The following is a 21,946-nucleotide window of genomic DNA, read 5'->3' as shown; positions in this document are numbered from 1 at the left end:
CCGAATTAATGCGGCCGCCATTTTGAATTAATTGAAAAACGTTTTTTCTTTACTCCTCCTACACATGTTGTCCAATCTTCACCAAATTTGGCAGATATTATCTTCAGACCAAGCCTCACAAAGGCCTTCACATGATTTTTAGATTTTCAGAACCGTTTGCCCGGTACAGACAATCAAAATGTGCCATAAAGCCAGCAAACAGGAAGTTGGGTCGTATCTCAGCAAATCTTTGATGGATTCACACCAAACTTGCTGCATGCACTCGGAACCCTGTTCTGAGGATTTCTAAAGTGTTTTATGGGTCATTTGACTGCTTGGCCACCTCATTGCTGCTTGCAGCTATATTTGGTGGCCAAGCCGCGAAGCGGCGAAGCCACATAAGTGATTCTACCTTTTCTTATTATTATTATTATTACACTTCTTCTGTCATTGGAGTCTATGGCAGCCCCTAGAACCGTATGGTAAAAAGTTGTGAAATTTGGCACACTCATTAAGCACAATCCCTTCTTTATATTCACCAAGTTTCATGTCTTCCATTGGAGCACTCTAGCGCCACCAACTGGTCAAAGTTGGACTTGTGTTTAAATACGTAACTTTTGAACCATATGACCGATTTTCAAAAATGAGGTACCGTTGGATTCCCTGGATCGAGACGAGTTCAACGCACACCATGGCGTCAATTTCCGGTTATATAGATTTTCTGCCATTTTGAATTTTGTGGAAAAACGTTTTTTTGCTTCTCCTCCCTCAATTTTTGTCAAATCTTCCCCAGAATTGGCACACATCATCATCAGACCAACCCTCACAGAAGTTATCAAAGGATATTTGATTTTCAAAAACGTTTGTCCGGTACAGCCAATCAAAGTTGGCAACAAAGCAACCAAACAGGAAGTTGGATCATATCTCAGCTATTCTTTAAGAAATCAACCCCAAACCTGGTGTGATGACTCGGAACCCTCTTCTGAGGCTGTCCAATGAATTTGGTGTCATGTCATTACTGGGCGTGGCCGCAGGAAGCAAAAATGTGTTTTGGCCAATAACTGTTGATTTGTTTGCCTTTATTAAGTGATTCCGTTGTTTCATGATATCTTGGGACGTCCCGTGTGTGACCCATCATCATTTGTGATAATAGCCGAATTGATGCGGCCGCCATTTTGAATTCATTGAAAAATGTTTTTTCTCTACTCCTCCTACACATGTTGTCCAATCTTCACCAAATTTCGCAGAGATTATCTTCAGACCAAGCCTCACAAAGGCCATCACATGATTGTTTGATTTTCACAACCGTTTTCCCGGTACAGGCAATCAAAATGTGCAATTAAGCCATCAAACAGGAAGTTGGGTCGTATCTCAGCCAATCTTTGATGGATTCACACCAAACTTGCTGCATGCACTCGGAACCCTGTTCTGAGGATTTCTAAAGTGTTTTATGGGTCATTTGACTGCTTGGCCACCACATCGCTGCTTGCAGCTATATTTATTAGTACGTTTCTTCTGTCATTGGAGTCTATGGCAGCCCCTAGAACCGTATGGTAAAAAGTTGTGAAATTTGGCACACTCATTAAGCACAGTCCCTTCTTTATATTCACCAAGTTTCATGTCTCCCATTGGAGTACTCTAGCGCCACCAACTGGTCAAAGTTGGACTTGTGTTTACACACGTAACTTTTGAACCGTATGACCGATTTTCAAAAATGAGGTACCGTTGGATTCCCTGGATCAAGACGAGTTCAACGCACACCTTGGCGTCAATTTCCGGTTATACAGATTTTCTGCCATTTTGAATTTTGTGAAAAAACGTTTTTTTGCTTCTCTTCCCTCAATTTTTGTCAAATCTTCCCCAAAATTGGCAAACATCATCATCAGACCAACCCTCACAGACGTTATCAAAGGATATTTGATTTTCAAAACCGTTTGTCCGGTACAGCCAATCAAAATTGGCAACAAAGCAGCCAAACAGGAAGTGGAATTATACCTCAGCTAATCTTTGAGAAATCAACACCAAACTTGGTATGATGACTTGGAACCCTCTTTTGATGCTCTCCAATGAATTTAATGTTATTTCATTACTGGGCGTGGCCACAGGAAGCAGAAATGTGTTTAGGCCAATAACTGTTGATTTGTTTTCCTTTATTAAGTGATTCCTTTGTCTCATGGTATCTTGGGACGTCCCGTGTGTGACCCATCATCATTTGTGATAATAGCCGAATTAATGCGGCCGCCATTTTGAATTAATTGAAAAACGTTTTTTCTTTACTCCTCCTACACATGTTGTCCAATCTTCACCAAATTTGGCAGATATTATCTTCAGACCAAGCCTCACAAAGGCCTTCACATGATTTTTAGATTTTCAGAACCGTTTGCCCGGTACAGACAATCAAAATGTGCCATAAAGCCAGCAAACAGGAAGTTGGGTCGTATCTCAGCAAATCTTTGATGGATTCACACCAAACTTGCTGCATGCACTCGGAACCCTGTTCTGAGGATTTCTAAAGTGTTTTATGGGTCATTTGACTGCTTGGCCACCTCATTGCTGCTTGCAGCTATATTTGGTGGCCAAGCCGCGAAGCGGCGAAGCCACATAAGTGATTCTACCTTTTCTTATTATTATTATTATTACACTTCTTCTGTCATTGGAGTCTATGGCAGCCCCTAGAACCGTATGGTAAAAAGTTGTGAAATTTGGCACACTCATTAAGCACAGTCCCTTCTTTATATTCACCAAGTTTCATGTCTCCCATTGGAGCACTCTAGCGCCACCAACTGGTCAAAGTTGGACTTGTGTTTACACACGTAACTTTTGAACCGTATGACCGATTTTCAAAAATGAGGTACCGTTGGATTCCCTGGATCGAGACGAGTTCAACGCACACCATGGCGTCAATTTCCGGTTATATAGATTTTCTGCCATTTTGAATTTTGTGGAAAAACGTTTTTTTGCTTCTCCTCCCTCAATTTTTGTCAAATCTTCCCCAGAATTGGCACACATCATCATCAGACCAACCCTCACAGAAGTTATCAAAGGATATTTGATTTTCAAAAACGTTTGTCCGGTACAGCCAATCAAAGTTGGCAACAAAGCAACCAAACAGGAAGTTGGATCATATCTCAGCTATTCTTTAAGAAATCAACCCCAAACCTGGTGTGATGACTCGGAACCCTCTTCTGAGGCTGTCCAATGAATTTGGTGTCATGTCATTACTGGGCGTGGCCGCAGGAAGCAAAAATGTGTTTTGGCCAATAACTGTTGATTTGTTTGCCTTTATTAAGTGATTCCGTTGTTTCATGATATCTTGGGACGTCCCGTGTGTGACCCATCATCATTTGTGATAATAGCCGAATTGATGCGGCCGCCATTTTGAATTCATTGAAAAATGTTTTTTCTCTACTCCTCCTACACATGTTGTCCAATCTTCACCAAATTTCGCAGAGATTATCTTCAGACCAAGCCTCACAAAGGCCATCACATGATTGTTTGATTTTCACAACCGTTTTCCCGGTACAGGCAATCAAAATGTGCAATTAAGCCATCAAACAGGAAGTTGGGTCGTATCTCAGCCAATCTTTGATGGATTCACACCAAACTTGCTGCATGCACTCGGAACCCTGTTCTGAGGATTTCTAAAGTGTTTTATGGGTCATTTGACTGCTTGGCCACCACATCGCTGCTTGCAGCTATATTTATTAGTACGTTTCTTCTGTCATTGGAGTCTATGGCAGCCCCTAGAACCGTATGGTAAAAAGTTGTGAAATTTGGCACACTCATTAAGCACAGTCCCTTCTTTATATTCACCAAGTTTCATGTCTCCCATTGGAGTACTCTAGCGCCACCAACTGGTCAAAGTTGGACTTGTGTTTACACACGTAACTTTTGAACCGTATGACCGATTTTCAAAAATGAGGTACCGTTGGATTCCCTGGATCAAGACGAGTTCAACGCACACCTTGGCGTCAATTTCCGGTTATACAGATTTTCTGCCATTTTGAATTTTGTGAAAAAACGTTTTTTTGCTTCTCTTCCCTCAATTTTTGTCAAATCTTCCCCAAAATTGGCAAACATCATCATCAGACCAACCCTCACAGACGTTATCAAAGGATATTTGATTTTCAAAACCGTTTGTCCGGTACAGCCAATCAAAATTGGCAACAAAGCAGCCAAACAGGAAGTGGAATTATACCTCAGCTAATCTTTGAGAAATCAACACCAAACTTGGTATGATGACTTGGAACCCTCTTTTGATGCTCTCCAATGAATTTAATGTTATTTCATTACTGGGCGTGGCCACAGGAAGCAGAAATGTGTTTAGGCCAATAACTGTTGATTTGTTTTCCTTTATTAAGTGATTCCTTTGTCTCATGGTATCTTGGGACGTCCCGTGTGTGACCCATCATCATTTGTGATAATAGCCGAATTAATGCGGCCGCCATTTTGAATTAATTGAAAAACGTTTTTTCTTTACTCCTCCTACACATGTTGTCCAATCTTCACCAAATTTGGCAGATATTATCTTCAGACCAAGCCTCACAAAGGCCTTCACATGATTTTTAGATTTTCAGAACCGTTTGCCCGGTACAGACAATCAAAATGTGCCATAAAGCCAGCAAACAGGAAGTTGGGTCGTATCTCAGCAAATCTTTGATGGATTCACACCAAACTTGCTGCATGCACTCGGAACCCTGTTCTGAGGATTTCTAAAGTGTTTTATGGGTCATTTGACTGCTTGGCCACCTCATTGCTGCTTGCAGCTATATTTGGTGGCCAAGCCGCGAAGCGGCGAAGCCACATAAGTGATTCTACCTTTTCTTCTTATTATTATTATTATTACGCTTCTTCTGTCATTGGAGTCTATGGCAGCCCCTAAAACCGTATGGTAAAAAGTTGTGAAATTTGGCACACTCATTAAGCACAGTCCCTTCTTTATATTCACCAAGTTTCATGTCTCCCATTGGAGTAATCTAGCGCCACCAACTGGTCAAAGTTGGACTTGTGTTTACACACGTAACTTTTGAACCGTATGACCGATTTTCAAAAATGAGGTACCGTTGGATTCCTTGGATCGAGCCGAGTTCAACGCACACCATGGCGTCAATTTCCGGTTATATAGATTTTCTGCCATTTTGAATTTTGTGAAAAAACGTTTTTTTGCTTCTCCTCCCTCAATTTTTGTCAAATCTTCCCCAGAATTGGCACACATCATCATCAGACCAACCCTCACAGAAGTTATCAAAGGAAATTTGATTTTCAAAAACGTTTGTCCGGTACAGCCAATCAAAGTTGGCAACAAAGCAACCAAACAGGAAGTTGGATCATATCTCAGCTATTCTTTAAGAAATCAACCCCAAACCTGGTGTGATGACTCGGAACCCTCTTCTGAGGCTGTCCAATGAATTTGGTGTCATGTCATTACTGGGCGTGGCCGCGGGAAGCAAAAATGTGTTTTGGCCAATAACTGTTGATTTGTTTGCCTTTATTAAGTGATTCCGTTGTTTCATGATATCTTGGGACGTCCCGTGTGTGACCCATCATCATTTGTGATAATAGCCGAATTGATGCGGCCGCCATTTTGAATTCATTGAAAAATGTTTTTTCTCTACTCCTCCTACACATGTTGTCCAATCTTCACCAAATTTCGCAGAGATTATCTTCAGACCAAGCCTCACAAAGGCCATCACATGATTGTTTGATTTTCACAACCGTTTTCCCGGTACAGGCAATCAAAATGTGCAATTAAGCCATCAAACAGGAAGTTGGGTCGTATCTCAGCCAATCTTTGATGGATTCACACCAAACTTGCTGCATGCACTCGGAACCCTGTTCTGAGGATTTCTAAAGTGTTTTATGGGTCATTTGACTGCTTGGCCACCACATTGCTGCTTGCAGCTATATTTATTATTATTATTACACTTCTTCTGTCATTGGAGTCTATGGCAGCCCCTAAAACCGTATGGTAAAAAGTTGTGAAATTTGGCACACTCATTAAGCACAGTCCCTTCTTTATATTCACCAAGTTTCATGTCTCCCATTGGAGTAATCTAGCGCCACCAACTGGTCAAAGTTGGACTTGTGTTTACACACGTAACTTTTGAACCGTATGACCGATTTTCAAAAATGAGGTACCGTTGGATTCCCTGGATCGAGCCGAGTTCAACGCACACCATGGCGTCAATTTCCGGTTATATAGATTTTCTGCCATTTTGAATTTTGTGAAAAAACGTTTTTTTGCTTCTCCTCCCTCAATTTTTGTCAAATCTTCCCCAGAATTGGCACACATCATCATCAGACCAACCCTCACAGAAGTTATCAAAGGATATTTGATTTTCAAAACCGTTTGTCCGGTACAGCCAATCAAAATTGGCAACAAAGCAACCAAAGAGGAAGTTGGATCATATCTCAGCAAATCTTTAAGAAATCAACCCCAAACCTGGTGTGATGACTCGGAACCCTCTTTTGAGGCTGTCCAATGAATTTGGTGTCATGTCATTACTGGGCGTGGCCGCGGGAAGCAAAAATGTGTTTTGGCCAATAACTGTTGATTTGTTTGCCTTTATTAAGTGATTCCTTTGTTTCATGATATCTTGGGACGTCCCGTGTGTGACCCATCATCATTTGTGATAATAGCCGAATTGAAGCGGCCGCCATTTTGAATTCATTGAAAAATGTTTTTTCTCTACTCCTCCTACACATGTTGTCCAATCTTCACCAAATTTCGCAGAGATTATCTTCAGACCAAGCCTCACATAGGCCATCACATGATTGTTTGATTTTCACAACCGTTTACCCGGTACAGGCAATCAAAATGTGCAATTAAGCCATCAAACTGGAAGTTGGGTCGTATCTCAGCCAATCTTTGATGGATTCACACCAAACTTGCTGCATGCACTCGGAACCCTGTTCTGAGGATTTCTAAAGTGTTTTATGGGTCATTTGACTGCTTGGCCACCACATTGCTGCTTGCAGCTATATTTATTATTATTATTACACTTCTTCTGTCATTGGAGTCTATGGCAGCCCCTAAAACCGTATGGTAAAAAGTTGTGAAATTTGGCACACTCATTAAGCACAGTCCCTTCTTTATATTCACCAAGTTTCATGTCTCCCATTGGAGTAATCTAGCGCCACCAACTGGTCAAAGTTGGACTTGTGTTTACACACGTAACTTTTGAACCGTATGACCGATTTTCAAAAATGAGGTACCGTTGGATTCCCTGGATCGAGACGAGTTCAACGCACACCATGGCGTCAATTTCCGGTTATATAGATTTTCTGCCATTTTGAATTTTGTGAAAAAACGTTTTTTTGCTTCTCCTCCCTCAATTTTTGTCAAATCTTCCCCAGAATTGGCACACATCATCATCAGACCAACCCTCACAGAAGTTATCAAAGGATATTTGATTTTGAAAACCGTTTGTCCGGTACAGCCAATCAAAATTGGCAACAAAGCAACCAAAGAGGAAGTTGGATCATATCTCAGCAAATCTTTAAGAAATCAACCCCAAACCTGGTGTGATGACTCGGAACCCTCTTCTGAGGCTGTCCAATGAATTTGGTGTCATGTCATTACTGGGCGTGGCCGCGGGAAGCAAAAATGTGTTTTGGCCAATAACTGTTGATTTGTTTGCCTTTATTAAGTGATTCCTTTGTTTCATGATATCTTGGGACGTCCCGTGTGTGACCCATCATCATTTGTGATAATAGCCGAATTGAAGCGGCCGCCATTTTGAATTCATTGAAAAATGTTTTTTCTCTACTCCTCCTACACATGTTGTCCAATCTTCACCAAATTTCACAGAGATTATCTTCAGACCAAGCCTCACAAAGGCCATCACATGATTGTTTGATTTTCACAACCGTTTACCCGGTACAGGCAATCAAAATGTGCAATTAAGCCATCAAACAGGAAGTTGGGTCGTATCTCAGCCAATCTTTGATGGATTCACACCAAACTTGCTGCATGCACTCGGAACCCTGTTCTGAGGATTTCTAAAGTGTTTTATGGGTCATTTGACTGCTTGGCCACCACATCACTGCTTGCAGCTATATTTATTAGTACGTTTCTTCTGTCATTGGAGTCTATGGCAGCCCCTAGAACCGTATGGTAAAAAGTTGTGAAATTTGGCACACTCATTAAGCACAGTCCCTTCTTTATATTCACCAAGTTTCATGTCTCCCATTGGAGTACTCTAGCGCCACCAACTGGTCAAAGTTGGACTTGTGTTTACACACGTAACTTTTGAACCGTATGACCGATTTTCAAAAATGAGGTACCGTTGGATTCCCTGGATCAAGACGAGTTCAACGCACACCTTGGCGTCAATTTCCGGTTATACAGATTTTCTGCCATTTTGAATTTTGTGAAAAAACGTTTTTTTGCTTCTCTTCCCTCAATTTTTGTCAAATCTTCCCCAAAATTGGCAAACATCATCATCAGACCAACCCTCACAGACGTTATCAAAGGATATTTGATTTTCAAACCGTTTGTCCGGTACAGCCAATCAAAATTGGCAACAAAGCAGCCAAACAGGAAGTGGAATTATACCTCAGCTAATCTTTGAGAAATCAACACCAAACTTGGTACGATGACTTGGAACCCTCTTTTGATGCTCTCCAATGAATTTAATGTTATTTCATTACTGGGCGTGGCCACAGGAAGCAGAAATGTGTTTAGGCCAATAACTGTTGATTTGTTTTCCTTTATTAAGTGATTCCTTTGTCTCATGGTATCTTGGGACGTCCCGTGTGTGACCCATCATCATTTGTGATAATAGCCGAATTAATGCGGCCGCCATTTTGAATTAATTGAAAAACGTTTTTTCTTTACTCCTCCTACACATGTTGTCCAATCTTCACCAAATTTGGCAGATATTATCTTCAGACCAAGCCTCACAAAGGCCTTCACATGATTTTTAGATTTTCAGAACCGTTTGCCCGGTACAGACAATCAAAATGTGCCATAAAGCCAGCAAACAGGAAGTTGGGTCGTATCTCAGCAAATCTTTGATGGATTCACACCAAACTTGCTGCATGCACTCGGAACCCTGTTCTGAGGATTTCTAAAGTGTTTTATGGGTCATTTGACTGCTTGGCCACCTCATTGCTGCTTGCAGCTATATTTGGTGGCCAAGCCGCGAAGCGGCGAAGCCACATAAGTGATTCTACCTTTTCTTATTATTATTAGGATTCCTCCGTCAGGAGGAAACCTATTGTTATTGTTAGTTTTATTAGGATTCCTCCGTCAGGAGGAAACCTATTGTTATTGTTAGTTTTATTATTATTATTATTATTATTCTTGTTCCATGGAAGTCAATGGCAGCCCCTAGAACCCTTCGACAACTTTTTGTGAAATTTGGCACACTCATTAAAGACAGTTGATTCTATACCTACACCAAGTTTCATGTCTCCCATTAGACCACTCCAGCGCCACCAACGGGTCAAAGTTGGACTTGTGTTTACACACGCAACTTTTGAACCGTATGACCCATTTTCAAAAATGAGGTACCTTTGGATTCCCTGGATCAAGCCGAGTTCAATGCACACCATGGCGTCAATTTCCGGTTATATAGATTTTCCGCTATTTCCGGTTTTATCAAAAACCTTTGAAAGCCTACTCCTCCTACAATTTTTGTCATATCTTTTTCAAAGTTACCAGAGACGATCTTCAGACCAAGCCTCACAAAAGTTATCGAAAAGAATTTTGATCCTCACAACCGTTTGTCCGGTACAGCCAATCAAATTCATCAGAAAAGCCGCCAAACAGGATGTGAAGTCATGTCTCAGCAAATCTTTGAGATATCAACACGAAACTTGGTATATCGATGGAAGACACTACAACATGTTACCGTGTGCAAAGGCAACTTCATATCTCCAAAAATGATTGATATAAAGCAAATTGAACTTATCGCTAACGCTAAAATAATGCTTTACACATCAGCCAGTCAAAAACTGATACTCTGATTCAATCACAAGTTCATATGAAGACTCTTGAGAATGTTTATAACACAAATCTGTGAAAAAGTTGACTGTAAGATCAAAGGTCGATTTTTGGTGAATATTTGAAACATGCTTGCTTGGCTAATTTCTAGCCAAAGTTCCAATGAATGTCTCCCCTCCTCCTGCCCGCGCGTGCTCCACATCCTCACACACTCAGCCTTAACTTACACACGCGCGGGCTTGGCAAGACGCACACGCAACATTTCAGAAGAGTGTGGGCTGACCAAGCCCCCACTCATTCCTTAGTCTCTAGCAAAGGCCTTGTGGATCTTGTAATCTTGGATCTCTTAACAAAAGCTGATCTTTTTGGTATTGCATTTCCGATTTTGTATGCAATGGTAAAAAGTTATACAAATCCTGAAACATTGATATATATATATATGTATTTATATATATATATATAAATCTTTATTTCAGACGCCAAGTTCCACATAAAATAACAGACATAGAGCTATAAAAAAGAGAGTAAAACAAAAACATAAAACATAGATAATACAGTGCATAAAAAGTATGAAGACTTTTGTGCCAATGTAGTCTTAAGTTCCAAGTAATCGATAGCAGCTCTTTAGAGGGTTGACCAGAGCCTCTACTATTCAGTTCTCAGACTTGTCCAGTCAACACATGAAACCGTACATCAGTTTTGTCAGGAGTGCCTTACAGGTTGGTACGTGCTTTGACAGAAACAACTGACCAGCACTATGCCACCTAGGCACATTAAGTAGCAATCTAAAAGCATCATTGAAACCCTACATCAGTTGTCTCAGGATTGCCTTACAGGTTGGTACGTGCTTAGACACTAACAACTGACTAGCACTATGCCACCTTGGCACATTAAGTAGCAATCTAAAAGCATCATTGTAGGCTACTTTCAGTATCTGTATACTCCTTTTCCTGTACATAGACCACAAATGAGCAGTGTACAATGGTGTTATGTAGGTTCTAAACAGGGAACATTTAACTGAATCTGAGCACATAGAAAACGTCCTTAATAACATACTGGCCTGAGAATACATTTGACAGCGCTGTTGATACATATCGTTGTCATCTGTCCAATCATCAGAAATGACATGGCCCAGATATTTTATTTCCTCACAAACACCAAGGGGACTGCCAGATAAATAAAAGGTAGGGAAGGTTAATTTCCTGTCCTGATTACTTCTGACTATCATAATGTGGCTTTTCTTTGCATTATATTTTATATCATGATCTAAGCCATACTGAGAGCACACCCATAGCATCTGTTGCAACAGGCTGAGTGGAACCAGATCATTTGCGTACATCAGATGATTGACAATAGATTCACCAACAAGACAGCCTGTATTTGTCTTATTCAGCTGGCTTGACAAGTCGTCCATATCCATATTCAACAAAAAGGGAAATCCAATTCCTCCTTGTCGAACTCCGTTACCAACATGGAAAGGAGCTGATACAACATTGTCCCATTTAACATGAAAAGTTTGATTGGCATACCAGAACACCAAAATCCTCACAAGAGGTTTAGGGACACCTCTCGCTATTAGCTTCATAAACAGTTTTTCATGACAAATTCGATCGAAAGCTTTGTAAGCATCAATAAAGCATAAAAATACAGATGAATTAAGACTTGTGTACCTGAGACAATCTCCTTCAGAGCATAGATACAGAGATCAGTACCATGTTTTCTTTTAAAACCAAACTGATTGTCTGCAGTCAGAATATACATTTCCAATTTCAATCAAATAGTTCTCTCAAACACTTTAGACAAGATACTGGCCAATGCAATGGGTCGATAGCTGTCTATGCTTTTCAGTTTACCAGCCTTATCTTTAACAACAGGCACTAACAGTACTGACATAATAGAGTTCGGTAGAACACCATGAACCATAATTCCAGTGAGACACATGGCTAGAAATGGACTGAGTCTATAACTGGCATTTTTTAGATGCTCTGCAGAAATGCAATCCATACCACAAGCTTTGTTGTTGTCTAGCATGTGGATGGCATCATAAATATCTACTGATCTAACTATCAAGTCTGCAGAGATACCTTTATATTCATTATCAATTCTCACTGTGTTACTTTTAACACAATTAAATAGTTTACTGTAGTGCTCATGCCATAGATCAGCAATCTTCTTTGGACAACTAACCCCTTTGATATCAGAAGGGAGGGGAGTTCTGTTATTATTTATGATCTTCTGGCCAGCGAGTCTGCTATAATTGTGTTTTCATTTCTCTTAATGAAACAAGTGCATATTTAAATCTAGCATTTGTGAGGTTTTTGTTATCAAGCAGCACTCCCTGTCTGGGTCTGCCTGCCTCTGACCAGACTCTAAAGGCTTCTCTAGCAGCAGCATGTTGCTCAGACACAAACTCATTCCAGACAGGCCGTGCGTTAGGGACCTTACTCTTGTGATTAATAAAAGGTTCACTGGAAGCATAAAGACATTTGACAATATCATCATACATGGCACAGAGCTTTTCAGCATGATGTTTATCCTTGCAGTTCATATCCGTGCACATTAGGGCATCCCTAGAAAATGCAACATCACTATGTAAGCTGTCAGTTAATAGAGAATATCTGTGCATAACCTCTTTGGTCAATTTTGACCAGTCCAGTTTTCTTGGGGGGCCAGCAACAAGGGTACACTCTCAACATTTAGCAGCATAGCAACTGGTATGTGATCAGTGGTGGCCAGCCCATAACACATCTCTATACTTTCCAGTGAGTCATGAGCATCGGCTGTGGTTACAATATGGTCTAGCCAGGAAGTTGTGTGCCACGTTTCACTTATATAGGTAAAACTTGTATCAGGCAATAACGCTTGATATAATTAATTTAGTTTAATTACAGAACTGCTGCAGATGTTGTGTGAATAAACGCTTATCTGACATGTCAGCATTAAAATCACCCATGACATAGACACAACATGAACTATTGTCCTCTATGAAGGACTGAATAAAAGCTAACCTGTTCTGAAATTCATCCTCATGGTCATAGGATTCATATGGTGTGTACACATTTACAATAGTACATTTATTTTCATTGTGATTAAACTCCAACCCAATAGCCCAGTCAACGTTAAGCCACACCACCTTTACCGTTGGGTCATATTTTATGTTCCACAGTATAGCTACACCACCAGCTATCCTCCCACAAACCATTCTCATGCTGAGATCGGTAGTGGACTCTCCAGCACCATGAAACATCTTGTGTAGGGAGTTCAATTTGTCCAGATCTTGCTTGGCCATCCAGGTTTCTTGAAGGCAGACAATGTCACTCTCGTCCAGCAATGTGTCCACCACCAAACGTCTTGATCTATCAGCAGCAGTATGTCCTACTCGGAGGCCACGAGCGTTGTAGGATACAACCCGCATTAATGATCTACCACGGACCCATCAGGGCAGCTGGCCGGTGTGTCTGTCTCCCTGGTCTCTACATATAGGCCTACATTCATCCCAGCATCATGACTGAGCTGAAGCTCGGTACCCTGAGAGCGGGGGGTATGCTCTGGTCGAGCTTTTTTGAAAGTATAGACCAAGGGTAATTACCAAACCACAACTGTCCCACCATTACCCATATGTGGCGCTACATTCCACGCCCTAAAGCACAAAGGCTTTCTGGAATGGATAGGCTAACCAAGCCCCCTCCGTTCACTCCTTGGGTTGAAATAAAGGCCCTTGTGGATCTTGATGGTATTATATTTCAGATTTGGTATCCCATTGGTAATTCTGCAGCATAGATTTTTCTATACAGTTCCAATTTGTCAAGAATATACATTTTTCAATGGTTCGCAATGTTTGGAGGAATCCGCCATTACTGCTTGCAGTTATTAGGATTCCTCCGTCAGGAGGAAACCTATTGTTATTGTTAGTTTTATTATTATTATTATTATTATTCTTGTTCCATGGAAGTCAATGGCAGCCCCTAGAACCCTTCGACAACTTTTTGTGAAATTTGGCACACTCATTAAGGACAGTTGATTCTATACCTACACCAAGTTTCATGTCTCCCATTAGACCACTCCAGCGCCACCAACGGGTCAAAGTTGGACTTGTGTTTACACACGCAACTTTTGAACCGTATGACCCATTTTCGAAAATGAGGTACCATTGGATTCCCTGGATCAAGCCGAGTTCAACGCACCCCATGGCGTCAATTTCCGGTTATGTAGATTTTCCGCTATTTCCGGTTTTATCAAAAACCTTTGAAAGCCTACTCCTCCTACAATTTTTGTCATATCTTCTTCAAAGTTACCAGAGATGATCTTCAGACCAAGCCTCACAAAAGTTATCGAAAATAATTTTGATCCTCGCAACCGTTTGTCCGGTACAGCCAATCAAATTCATCAGAAAAGCCGCCAAACAGGATGTGAAGTCATGTCTCAGCAAATCTTTGAGATATCAACACGAAACTTGGTATATCGATGGAAGACAGTACAACATGTTACCGTGTGCAAAGGCAACTTCATATCTCCAAAAATGATTGATATAAAGCAAATTGAACTTATCGCTAACGCTAAAATAATGCTTTACACATCAGCCAGTCAAAAACTGATACTCTGATTCAATCACAAGTTCATATGAAGACTCTTGAGAATGTTTATAACACAAATCTGTGAAAAAGTTGACTGTAAGATCAAAGGTCGATTTTTGGTGAATATTTGAAACATGCTTGCTTGGCTAATTTCTAGCCAAATTTCCAATGAATGTCTCCCCTCCTCCTGCCCGCGCGTGCTCCACATCCTCACACACTCAGCCTTAACTTACACACGCGCGGGCTTGGCAAGACGCACACGCAACATTTCAGGAGAGTGTGGGCTGACCAAGCCCCCACTCATTCCTTGGTTTCTAGCAAAGGCCTTGTGGATCTTGTAATCTTGGATCTCTTAACAAAAGCTGATCTTTTTGGTATTGCATTTCCGATTTTGTATGCAATGGTAAAAAGTTATACAAATCCTGAAACATTGATATATATATATATATATGTATTTATATATATATATATATAAATCTTTATTTCAGACGCCAAGTTCCACATAAAATAACAGACATAGAGCTATAAAAAAGGGAGTAAAACAAAAACATAAAACATAGATAATACAGTGCATAAAAAGTATGAAGACTTTTGTGCCAATGTAGTCTTAAGTTCCAAGTAATCGATAGCAGCTCTTTAGAGGGTTGACCAGAGCCTCTACTATTCAGTTCTCAGACTTGTCCAGTCGACACATGAAACCATACATCAGTTGTGTCAGGAATGCCTTACAGGTTGGTACGTGCTTAGACAGAAACAACTGACCAGCACTATGCCACCTAGGCACATTAAGTAGCAATCTAAAAGCATCATTGAAACCATACATCAGTTGTCTCAGGATTGCCTTACAGGTTGGTACGTGCTTAGACACAAACAACTGACTAGCACTATGCCACCTTGGCACATTAAGTAGCAATCTAAAAGCATCATTGTAGGCTACTTTCAGTAAAACCAAACTGATTTTCTGCAGTCAGAATATACATTTCCAATTTCAAACAAATAATTCTCTCAAACACTTTAGACAAGATACTGGCCAATGCAATGGGTCGATAGTTGTCTTAGATGTTCAGTTTACCAGCCTTATCTTTAACAACAGGCACTAACAGTACTGACATAATAGAGTTCGGTAGAACACCATGAACCATAATTCCAGTGAGACACATGGCTAGAAATGGACTGAGTCTATAACTGGCATTTTTTAGATGCTCTGCAGAAATGCAATCCATACCACAAGCTTTGTTGTTGTCTAGCATGTGGATGGCATCATAAATATCCACTGATCTAACTATCAAGTCTGCAGAGATACCTTTATATTCATTATCAATTCTCACTGTGTTACTTTTAACACAATTAAATAGTTTACTGTAGTGCTCATGCCATAGATCAGCAATCTTCTCTGGACAACTAACCCCTTTGATATCAGAAGGGAGGGGAGTTCTGTTATTATTGATGATCTTGACATCCTTCCAGAAGTCAGTAAGATTATTATTCTGCATCTTTCCGGCCAGCGAGTCTGCTCTCATTGTGTTTTAATTTCTCTTAATGAAACGAGTGCATATTTAAATCTAGCATTTGTGAGGTTTTTGTTATCAAGCAGCACTCCCTGTCTGGGTCTGCCTGCCTCTGACCAGACTCTAAAGGCTTCTCTAGCAGCAGCATGTTGCTCAGACACAAACTCATTCCAGACAGGCCGTGCGTTAGGGACCTTACTCTTGTGATTAATAAAAGGTTCACTGGAAGCATAAAGACATTTGACAATATCATCATACATGGCACAGAGCTTTTCAGCATGATGTTTATCCTTGCAGTTCATATCCGTGCACATTAGGGCATCCCTAGAAAATGCAACATCACTATGTAAGCTGTCAGTTAATAGAGAATATCTGTGCATAACCTCTTTGGTCAATTTTGACCAGTCCAGTTTTCTTGGGGGGCCAGCAACAAGGGTACACTCTCAACATTTAGCAGCATAGCAACTGGTATGTGATCAGTGGTGGCCAGCCCATAACACATCTCTATACTTTCCAGTGAGTCATGAGCATCGGCTGTGGTTACAATATGGTCTAGCCAGGAAGTTGTGTGCCACGTTTCACTTATATAGGTAAAACTTGTATCAGGCAATAACGCTTGATATCATTAATTTAGTTTCATTACAGAACTGCTGCAGATGTTGTCCGAAAAAAACGCTTATCTGACATGTCAGCATTAAAATCACCCATGACATAGACACAACATGAACTATTGTCCTCTATGAAGGACTGAATAAAAGCTAACCTGTTCTGAAATTCATCCTCATGGTCATAGGATTCATATGGTGTGTACACATTTACAATAGTACATTTATTTTCATTGTGATTAAACTCCAACCCATTAGCCCAGTCAACGTTAAGCCACACCACCTTTACCGTTGGGTCATATTTTATGTTCCACAGTATAGCTACACCACCAGCTATCCTCCCACAAACCATTCTCATGCTGAGATCGGTAGTGGACTCTCCAGCACCATGAAAGTTCTTGTGTAGGGAGTTCAATTTGTCCAGATCTTGCTTGGCCATCCAGGTTTCTTGAAGAGAGACAATGTCACTCTCGCCCAGCAATGTGTCCACCACCAAACGTCTTGATCTATCAGCAGCAGTATGTCCTACTCGGAGGCCACGAGCGTTGTAGGATACAACCCGCATTAATGATCTACCACGGACCCATCAGGGCAGCTGGCCGGTGTGTCTGTCTCCCTGGTCTCTACATATAGGCCTACATTCATCCCAGCATCATGACTGAGCTGAAGCTCGGTACCCTGAGAGCGGGGGGTATGCTCTGGTCGAGCTTTTTTGAAAGTATAGACCAAGGGTAATTACCAAACCACAACTGTCCCACCATTACCCATAGGTGGCGCTACATTCCACGCCCTAAAGCACAAAGGCTTTCTGGAATGGATAGGCTAACCAAGCCCCCTCCCTTCACTCCTTGGGTTGAAATAAAGGCCCTTGTGGATCTTGATGGTATTATATTTCAGATTTGGTATCCCATTGGTAATTCTGCAGCATAGATTTTTCTATACAGTTCCAATTTGTCAAGAATATACATTTTTCAATGGTTCGCAATGTTTGGAGGAATCCGCCATTACTGCTTGCAGTTATATTATTTATTATTATTCTTGTTCCATTGAAGTCAATGGCAGCCCCTAGAACCCTTCGACAACTTTTTGTGAAATTTGGCACACTCATTAAGGACAGTTGATTCTATACCTACACCAAGTTTCATGTCTCCCATTAGACCACTCCAGCGCCACCAACGGGTCAAAGTTGGACTTGTGTTTACACACGCAACTTTTGAACCGTATGACCCATTTTCAAAAATGAGGTACCATTGGATTCCCTGGATCAAGCCGAGTTCAACGCACCCCATGGCGTCAATTTCCGGTTATGTAGATTTTCCGCTATTTCCGGTTTTATCAAAAACCTTTGAAAGCCTACTCCTCCTACAATTGTTGTCATATCTTCTTCAAAGTTACCAGAGATGATCTTCAGACCAAGCCTCACAAAAGTTATCGAAAAGAATTTTGATCCTCACAACCGTTTGTCCGGTACAGCCAATCAAATTCATCAGAAAAGCCGCCAAACAGGATGTGAAGTCATGTCTCAGCAAATCTTTGAGATATCAACACGAAACTTGGTATATCGATGGAAGACACTACAACATGTTACCGTGTGCAAAGGCAACCTCATATCTCCAAAAATGATTGATATAAAGCAAATTGAACTTATCGCTAACGCTAAAATAATGCTTTACACATCAGCCAGTCAAAAACTGATACTCTGATTCAATCACAAGTTCATATGAAGACTCTTGAGAATGTTTATAACACAAATCTGTGAAAAGGTTGACTGTAAGATCAAAGGTCGATTTTTGGTGAATATTTGAAACATGCTTGCTTGGCTAATTTCTAGCCAAATTTCCAATGAATGTCTCCCCTCCTCCTGCCCGCGCGTGCTCCACATCCTCACACACTCAGCCTTAACTTACACACGCGCGGGCTTGGCAAGACGCACACGCAACATTTCAGGAGAGTGTGGGCTGACCAAGCCCCCACTCATTCCTTAGTTTCTAGCAAAGGCCTTGTGGATCTTGTAATCTTGGATCTCTTAACAAAAGCTGATCTTTTTGGTATTGCATTTCCGATTTTGTATGCAATGGTAAAAAGTTATGCAAATCCTGAAACATTAATATATATATATATGTGTATTTATATATAGATAAATCTTTATTTCAGACGCCAAGTTCCACATAAAATAACAGACATAGAGCTATAAAAAAGAGAGTAAAACAAAAACATAAAACATAGATAATACAGAGCATAAAAAGTATGAAGACTTTTGTGCCAATGTAGTCTTAAGTTCCAAGTAATCGATAGCAGCTCTTTAGAGGGTTGACCAGAGCCTCTACTATTCAGTTCTCAGACTTGTCCAGTCGACACATGAAACCATACATCAGTTGTCTCAGGAGTGCCTTACAGGTTGGTACGTGCTTAGACAGAAACAACTGACCAGCACTATGCCACCTAGGCACATTAAGTAGCAATCTAAAAGCATAATTGAAACCATACATCAGTTGTCTCAGGATTGCCTTACAGGTTGGTACGCGCTTAGACACAAACAACTGACTAGCACTATGCCACCTTGGCACATTAAGTAGCAATCTAAAAGCATCATTGTAGGCTACTTTCAGTATCTGTATACTCCTTTTCCTGTACATAGACCACAAGTGAGCAGTGTACAATGGTGTTATGTAGGTTCTAAACAGGGAACATTTAACTGAATCTGAGCACATAGAAAACGTCCTTAATAACATACTGGCCTGAGAATATATTTGACAGCGCTGTTGATACATATCGTTGTCATCTGTGCAATCATCAGAAATGACATGGCAGATATTTTATTTCCTCACAAACACCAAGGGGACTGCCAGATAAATAAAAGGTAGGGAAGGTTAATTTCCTGTCCTGATTACTTCTGACTATCATTATGTGGCTTTTCTTTGCATTATATTTTATATCATGATCTAAGCCATACTGAGAGCACACCCATAGCATCTGTTGCAACAGGCTGAGTGGAACCAGATAATCTGCGTACATCAGATGATTGACAATAGATTCACCAACAAGACAGCCTGTATTTGTCTTATTCAGCTGGCTTGATAAGTCGTCCATATCCATATTAAACAAAAAGGGAAATCAAATTCCTCCTTGTCGAACTCCGTTACCAACATGGAAAGCAGCTGATACAACATTGTCCCATTTAACATGAAAAGTTTGATTGGCATACCAGAACACCAAAATCCTCACAAGAGGTTTAGGGACACCTCTCGCTATTAGCTTCATAAACAGTTTTTCATGACAAATTCGATCGAAAGCTTTGTAAGCATCAATAAAGCATAAAAATACAGATGAATTAAGACTTGTGTACCTGAGACAATCTCCTTCAGAGCATAGATACAGAGATCAGTACCATGTTTTCTTTTAAAACCAAACTGATTTTCTGCAGTCAGAATATACATTTCCAATTTCAATCAAATAATTCTCTCAAACACTTTAGACAAGATACTGGCCAATGCAATGGGTCGATAGTTGTGTAGCCCGGGTGGTAAACATTTCTGTTGAAACAATCCTATTACATAAATATAAAAGTTTGAATACATAATACTTAAGTTCATAGTTTAATAAATAGACTTTAAGGTTTGAGAGTATGATTTTGATTTGATGAGAAATGCATATTGTTCATGTTTTACTGAATACAGCATTTGGAAATGTATATCTGTTGTTTAAAAAACGCATGTTAAAATGTACCGGTTACAAATATGAAGAGAGTAAGATGAATGTTTTGTGAATCTATGTTGTTGCTTTAATTTTGATTATGATGTTAAGCCAATCCGGTTTGAGGTCAAAGGGCAGGGTAACACGGGAAGTTGGGGTAGATGAGGTTGGAGTAGAAAAAGACAGAGCGAGCGGAGGAGTTGGAGGGAGAAGAAAATTGTAGCGTACGGTAAAATACCAAGAGTGAAGATTTTATATTATCATTAGTGGTGTTATGTTTATATTGTTGGGTGAATATCTCAACCAACAACAATAACCCAGAAAGAGGAGTTTGGCTGTTGGCGGTTTTGGATTAAGCACGGGCTTTGCCGCCAGACTAGCGACAGCGAGTGCCAGGTTGGAGCCGGTGGAGGTCGGGATTGTCGTCGTCCTCAGTCTTCTTCCTGAGTTGGTTCGTCTCGTAAATCCACGAGAGTATTTGGTCGGTCTCTCCTTCACCTGCTGCCGCCCTTCTGCCGCAGTGCGTGTGCTACCGCACTGCTGATCCGAGGTACCAGCTCCTTGTTATTTTGTGCCATCCTGGCGAAACAGCCATTTTGTTTACGGCTACAACGCACACGAGCTACACTCAGGCCTGCACCGTAGAACTGTACTGAATTAAGGTATTCGTGTAGTTAGCATTGCCGGCTAGTTTGTATTGTGTGTCCATGTGCATTACGATGTCATGTAAATGTTGAACCAATAACTGAAGAACTGATTTTTTGTCTGAAGTAAATCTTTCCTGTTTTTGTTTAACAGTTGGTTGTATTGTTTTTTTCATATGTTAAATTGGTTTAAGTTAGTAACAATTACTAACGAACTCAGGTTAGCCACCTCTCATTACAAATCCACCAAACTAGAGAGGCGCTACAGTTGTCTATGCTGTTCAGTTTACCAGCCTTATCTTTAACAACAGGCACTAACAGTACTGACATAATAGAGTTCGGTAGAACACCATGAACCATAATTCCAGTGAGACACATGGCTAGAAATGGACTGAGTCTATAACTGGCATTTTTTAGATGCTCTGCAGAAATGGAATCCATACCACAAGCTTTGTTGTTGTCTAGCATGTGGATGGCATCATAAATATCTACTGATCTAACTATCAAGTCTGCAGAGATACCTTTATATTGATTATCAATTCTCACTGTGTTACTTTGAACACAATTAAATAGTTTACTGTAGTGCTCATGCCATAGATCAGCAATCTTCTCTGGACAACTAACCCCTTTGATATCAGAAGGGAGGGGAGTTCTGTTATTATTTATGATCTTGACCTCCTTCCAGAAGTCAGTAAGATTGTTATTCTGCATCTTTCTGGCCAGCGAGTCTACTCTCATTGTGTTTTCATTTCTCTTAATGAAACGAGTGCATATTTAAATCTAGCATTTGTGAGGTTTTTGTTATCAAGCAGCACTCCCTGTCTGGGTCTGCCTGCCTCTGACCAGACTCTAAAGGCTTCTCTAGCAGCAGCATGTTGCTCAGACACAAACTCATTCCAGACAGGCCGTGCGTTAGGGACCTTACTCTTGTGATTAATAAAAGGTTCACTGGAAGCATAAAGACATTTGACAATATCATCATACATGGCACAGA

The sequence above is a fragment of the Hypomesus transpacificus genome, unplaced genomic scaffold, assembly GCF_021917145.1.
Source record: "Hypomesus transpacificus isolate Combined female unplaced genomic scaffold, fHypTra1 scaffold_172, whole genome shotgun sequence".
Classification (NCBI taxonomy): Eukaryota; Metazoa; Chordata; class Actinopteri; order Osmeriformes; family Osmeridae; genus Hypomesus; species Hypomesus transpacificus.
Note: the sequence above shows the minus strand (reverse complement) of the source record.